Genomic DNA, 6804 nt, shown 5'->3' with positions numbered 1-6804 from the left:
TATATATATATATATATATATATATATATATACATATATACACATACACACACACACAGAGATACATGTATATATATTCTTTCTCATATTCTTTTCTCATTAAAGTTTATTATAAGACATTGAGTATAGTTACCTGTGCTATATAGGAAACCCTTGTTTACCCATTTTAAGTATAGTAGGTTGTATATGTTAATTCAAAACTCCTAATTTGTTTCCCTTACCCATCCCCTTTGGTAACCATAAGTTTGTTTTCTATGTCTATGAGTCTATTTCTGTTTTGTAAATAAATTCATTTGTATCATTTTTTTTTAGATTCCAAATATAGGTGATATCACAATATTTCTCTTTCTGTCTTACTTCACTGGATATAATAATCTCTAGGTCCATCCATGTTGCTGCAAATGACATTATTTCATCCTTTTTTATGATTACTATTCCGTTGTATGTATTCTTTATTTATCTGTTGATGGACATTTAGGCTGCTTCCATGTCTTGGCTACTGTAAATACTGCTGCAATGAGTACTGGGGTGGTGCATGCATCTTTTTGAATTAGAATTTAATCCGGATATATATCTAGGAGTGGGATTATAGGATTATACAGTAACTCTAAAAAACCTCCGTAATTTTTTCCATAGTGGCTGCAAAAATTTACACTCCCACCAAGAGTCTAGAAGGATCCCTCTTCCTTTACACCCTCTCCAGAATTTATTATTGGTAGCCTTTTAAATGATGGCCATTCTGACTGGAGTATGACTCTCTCATACTTCAGTACACTCTCTCTTTACATGTTCTTTTATGATGACTTATTATACTGTAACTCTTACCATCATTTGTTGAATATTTGCAATGATTTCCCTTATTATCACGCCATAATATATGACAATAGGTTTGTGTAGATAGTAAAAAAAAAAAAATCCTTTATCAGATGTGAAAATAAAGATAGTGACCTACAAAAATCATATATCAATACACAGAATGGGAATTCAGGGTCTTCTTTGAGAGGCCTCCTAACCCACTGAGTTAGTCAAAGACAAACAGAGGTCACTTCATGGACCCAATTAATACAAGGCAATGAGGGTGTAGAAGTAAGGAGACCTAGACCAGCTAAGAGGTCCTGGGTAGTCTCAAGTGTGTAAATATTGATTTCATTTTGGTCTAGAAATATGCCAACCAAGGACATTGATAGGAGATTAATAACATGAAAGTATGAGGATGGCGAGGAGTGAGATGGTGCAAATAGATTCATAGGATCCCATGAGTCAGATACATAAGAAAACAGAAACACAGATGAAATTAATGTTGCTTTGGAGAAAAATATTCTCAAAATATTAGGCAAGATCATTCAACTAATTACTGTTGCCAAAAAATTGTGTATTGTCAATTGGACTAATATCCATACATAGAAAGTGGAAACATAGGGTTTAAATAAAATGAATGGGCTTACTATTCACTTAGAAAGTAATAGCAAATTAAAATTCAGTTATATATATATACATATACCAGGCTTCCCTAGTGTGTCAGATGGTTAAGAATCTATGATCAGTGCAGTAGACCCAGTTTCGATCCCTGGGCCAGGAAGATCCCCTGGAGAAGAGAATGGCAACCCACACCAGTATCCTTGCCTGAAGAATTCCGTGGACAGAGAAGCTAGACAGGTTACAGTCCATGGGGATGCAAAGAGTCAGACACAACTGAGCAGCTAACACTTGTATATATATTAAGAGACAGAGAAAACATTACTAGGGAGACATATGTGTTGTTCAGAAATCAAAGACTGGGGCGAAATATGGAATTATCCAAAACTTCCAACTTAAAAACATAAGGATTGAACTGAAAACTGAAGAAGATGAAGGAGACATTAAACGAGAAAGAGAAAAAGTGTGTATTAGGTGAAGGAATGATCTGTTTGTGGAAGACATATCATCTTGTATGAGTTTTAAAACGCCAGTGTGGCTGTATACAGAAGACTGCTAGTCTTGTGTTACAAGAGGCTGCAGTGACATTAAATATGACACTTCCCAAATGATGTAACATTTGGGGACCCATTTTTGAGAGTCAGGAGAAGCGATCAATGTTTTCCCATCAGAGAAGAGTAAGGGCATGACAAGCTGTGCCTTAGGTTGTGAGATGTTGAATGGAACCAGTGTGGAACTGGGAAGATCAGGCAGGATGCAGGCACAGCTGCTCAGGGGAGAGATGGTGATAGCTTGAGGGACAAGATGATGAAGGAAATTCTGGGCAGCAGGTGAGAGTGACAGATGAGAGGAGGTAAAGGACAGAACTGGGAGTTGAATTAGATATGTGGGAAAAAGGGTTAATATCAGTCCTGGACATTTTCCTCCTATAAAGATCATATTGCCTTTTTTTTTTTTTTCCTAAGGTTTTTGTTGTTGTTGTTGTTGCTGTTTTCGTTGCATATGATTTGTGTTTCTGGGAAACCTACTGAATTACAACAAAGTGGAAAGTCAGCAGCCTTTCATGACCACATTGTTGACAGCAAGACTAGCTGTCATTTGGGTATGTATGAAGTGCATTTGGGCTAGAAAGACTTTGCATGGAATTTAAATGATGATTGATGAACATACATCTCATTTTTCACAAGGGAATCGTGAGTCTTCTGTCAAATATGTCTGTTTTAGGTCCCTAGAAGTTGTGCTCATGGTCATTTACAAAGAGTTCAGATCTTTACAGAACTAGGCTTATCTCACCTGTGGTGGATTCACACACATCCATCTAGCATGGTTCCTTACAAAGCTGAGATGAGAGGGATAATGTCCCTCCTGTAAGGAACATCTCTGAGAGCTCAACTAAAGCAGCTGTGCCCAATGCTGTCTCTTGTCCTGTAACTCCCAGCTAAGCTTAGCCAACCTGGCAATTTATATCATATGAGGTTGTATGGGTAGGATTGGTGATTCCGATTGGAAACCACTGCTTGTGGTCAGTCGGTGGCGGTATCACAGAGTGGTAGCCCTGTGATGCTCATTCCTCAACCTGAACTCACCCTGTGGCCATAGTCTAAACTCAGAGGGTCTATCAGAGGTTCCAGGCAAAGGGGACGATGAAGCAGCAAACAGGAAAGGGAAGCTCTCAAATGATATTCCTGTCTTAATGGCTGCCATAGTTTGATGACAAAAGAAAGATCTCCAGTGTGAGACAGCTAATAAGTCTCTGTTCACTCTGAACAAGGGAATGAAAGCTATACAGCCTGCACAGAGTTAAACTGAGACTTACTGAAACTCTCCAGCTGTGCCATGTTCATCCTACATGAAGGATCCTGATAAAGATGAGGCTGAATCAAAGTCTACAAACCATAAATGCTGGAGAGGTGTGGAGAAAAGGGAACCCTCTTACACGGTTGGTGGGAATGCAAACTAGTATACCCACTATGGAGAACAGTGTGGAGATTCCTTAAAAAACTGGAAATACAACTGCCATATGACCCAGCAATCCCACTGCTGGGCATACACACTGCGGAAATCAGAATTGAAAGAAACACATGTACCCCAATGTTCATTGCAGCATTGTTTACAATAGCTAGGACACAGAGGCAACCTAGAATTCCATCAGCAGACGAATGGATAAGGAAGTTGTGATACATATACACAATGGAATATCACTCAGCTATTAAAGAGAATGCATTTGAGTCAGTTCTAATGAGGTGGAGGAAACTGGAGCCTAATATACAGAGTGAAGTAAGTCAGAAAGAGAGAAACACTGATACAGTATATTAACACATATATATGGAATTTAGAAAGACAGTAACAACTCTATGTGTAAGACAGACAGCCCTCTGGATGGGGTGGGAGGCAGGTGGGAGGGGGGTTCAAAATGGCGGGGTACACATGTGCACCCGTGGCTGATTTATATCGATGTATGGCAAAATCCACCACAAAATTGTAAAGTAATTAGCCTCTAATGATTATATAAATAAATACATTAAAAAAAGATGAGGCTGAAAGTGAACCAGAAATATAATCCAGCTAATGTTACAGAGACTGAAAATATGCACTTTGCCACTGACTGCAAAGTTCAAGTACCCCAGATCACTCCCTGCTGAATAAGATCAAAGGTCAACATTATTCAAATCTATGACTAAAACTGTGATTCAAATCTGGTGAGAGGCCTCCAGTTATATCTCAACGCATTCAAGATCCAACTGATGCTCAGCTGCATCGAGAACCTATCGAGAAGGGAGGATCAGAACATGCATTCATGTTCTGCCATTCAAATTCTGCCACATGGGGTGGCAGAATTTATTTTCTCAGCAGAGATTAAGACCTAATATCAAAACAGTGATCGCCACAATAGATACAGAAGATACTACTTCTTACATATGAAGAATGATACCCCACCACTACCTAAACAGTGACCCAATGTCTCCCTGACAAGCAGGAAGACAGATGTGGGAACATGAGTCACATCTGCCTGAGAAAAACTTCAGGTGATTCCACCTTACAGGTTAGTCATCTGACACTTGAGCTCATGAGAATACAAACTCACAATATCTCAGAGGTACCAACTACAAATCCACAAAAAAGGACATAAAACTGCAATAATTATGTAAAAATCCAAACAGGAAATTTATAAGCAGAAATTTATTCTGCTGTGACTGCAGTAAAGCTGTTTATCTAAATATGATAGAGCCACAAATTCCTGATGTTACACGGGAAACCATCATTTTTGTAAATCAAATTGGAAAGTGAAATTGTGCTTTGTTTTATGTGCTAGACAGTTTTCTACTATTATATAGTATAAACTACTTACAACACTTGCAAAATAAAACCTCAAGCAGTAAAGTAACAAATCTATTTGAAAATCATGTAGGAATTACCATGACAGAGGTTCACTGTGTGAATTCAGAAGATGTTTCTAACACTGACTGTGGCTGAGAGGGTGACAAGGAATTTGTAGCAGAAGTGATAATGTCCAAATAAGATTCGGTCAACAGAGAAGAAGTTATGGTGAGAAAAGAGATTTGACTTTCGTTTTTGTGCCTTGACTACAGTGGGTACAGCTGTACCTTCTATAGGAAAGAGGAAGGTAGATAAATTCTAACTTAACTTCCCTCATAGGTCTCATGATGTGGTATAAGAATACTTCTCTAATATCTTTTGATATCCTTAGTAACAATCAAGTAACAAGTCTTTAAAACTTAAAGTTAGATGTCACTGTTACTAGAAATTAGATGCTTCCAGATGGTACTTCTGGAAGTTTTTCCCACATGCTCTACTTGCCCCAATCTCTCAGCTGAGCTGCTTCTGGGTGGCACATCCCGCTGAAGGAGAAGCATGAACAGGTTAGGGATGTAAGGAAGTGCAGCATTTCCCTGTGTCTGGACAAGAGAATTCATGGGAGGCTGCAGAGCGCGCCAGATCTCACAGCATCCGACTCCTAAGCACAGGCAAGCCTAGATCATGAGAAATGATCTATACAGCCATGCAGAAATACTGTATTTCTACACTGATAGAAAAGAAAATATCAGGATGGGAAGAAAGACCTTTCGGCCTTTGGCCTGTTATTGAGGAAAGGGGCTTTCTAACTCTGAAAGACCAAAGATTCTGGCTGTTTTCAGCATGTTCAATTCCTACTTACAAAATACAAAGGCTCTGTGGGTAGATTCAGCCTACAGAAATAAACAGTCCCTCCAGGGAACAAACAAAGCCTTTCTTTTCTTCCAATCACCTTTCTCCTAAGAATTCCCCTCCCCCAGACTGATCTTCAGTCAGCTGTCTAACCAGGAAGCCTGCAAGCTGGGCCTTTCCCCCATTGAGAACAGCTTGCAGACAACAAATAAAACTCACCTAAGCAGATTCCGTGTTTTTCTTGTGTATCTTTCAAATTCTGCCCTCCACAAACCGCTTAGGTATCCTCAGATATGAATGGAAGAAGTTGTTATTCCTTGGAGAAGAGTAAACACATGTCTTGGACATATGTGTTCGGATTCATGTACCTCACCAGGGGCCTGAAGGAAACTGAAGGTTAAATTCTAGTGGGTGGAGTTTGGGCAAGAAAGGAGGAGAGAAACTATAGGCCAGTAAGAGACATCCACAAGGGGCCTCTGGAAACTAAGGAGGCTTTTGTGCCTGCACTCGGTGAGTCAGTGAGTGCTTTTTATTCCTATCTCAGCTCTTCTCTGAGAAGCTATTCTCAAGTCTCTTCAAAATAATCAGTCCTTTGGAAAACTTAGGCTTCCTAAGCAATGCAATTTCACACACCAACCTTGTCTTCTTTCCTTACTAAAGAGCTGTCAGATGCAGGAGTAAAGTACCCCCTTTACCCCTGTGAAGACCCCCACTGAGGACTCCCTTCAGGCAGCAGCATTGGCTTGCTCTTTACAGTCCACCAGCTGAAGTAGGCAATCTGGCCAGTCTGTCCTATTAGGTCATGTTAGAGGAAATGGCTCAACAAACCTGAATCACTCAGGTGGTCAGTTAGAGAGGTGATCACAGAGTGGTCGTTCACTGATGCTGACATTCAGAAGCTGGATGCTATGTGGCAAAATGACACTTTTACTAAACAGCTTGAGAAAGAGTAAACTGTAGGAGGGTGGTTTGTTGAACAATGACATCTAATACTATTTAACATATAATCCTTAGGATCTTATAAAATGAAGCTGTAAAATTAGTTTTGTGTGTTAACACCAACTGGTCCTTTGTGTCAGACTGTTTCTAGATGTGTCTGTGTAGGTGTCATTTCCAGATGCGATTAGAATTAGATCTGTGGACTCAGTAAAGTAGTTTGCTTTTTCCAGGGTGGGTGAGCATCGTCATTCAATTTGTTGAGGGATCTGGAAAGAACAAACA

The 6804-nt window shown here is 39.5% G+C and overlaps 1 protein-coding gene across 2 annotated transcripts in view; it reads right to left on the bottom strand.

Annotated features, from left to right (window-relative positions):
* The window catches only part of LOC105003330 (tripartite motif-containing protein 5-like), an 18684-nt gene extending 12652 nt beyond the window's left edge, over positions 1 to 6032 (bottom strand). For both annotated transcript variants that reach the window (XM_010860442.1, XM_010860452.1), the window contains exon 1: positions 5803 to 6032. The gene's annotated coding sequence lies outside the window, so the exon portion shown is untranslated. The remainder of the gene's footprint in view (positions 1 to 5802) is intronic.
* Between the last annotated feature and the right edge of the window lie 772 nt (positions 6033 to 6804).

Source organism: Bison bison, unplaced genomic scaffold (genome assembly GCF_000754665.1).
Source record: "Bison bison bison isolate TAMUID 2011002044 unplaced genomic scaffold, Bison_UMD1.0 scf7180017857213, whole genome shotgun sequence".
Lineage (NCBI taxonomy): Eukaryota > Metazoa > Chordata > Mammalia > Artiodactyla > Bovidae > Bison > Bison bison.
The sequence above is the reverse complement of the archived record's forward strand: the minus strand, read 5'-3'. Positions and strand labels throughout refer to the sequence as shown.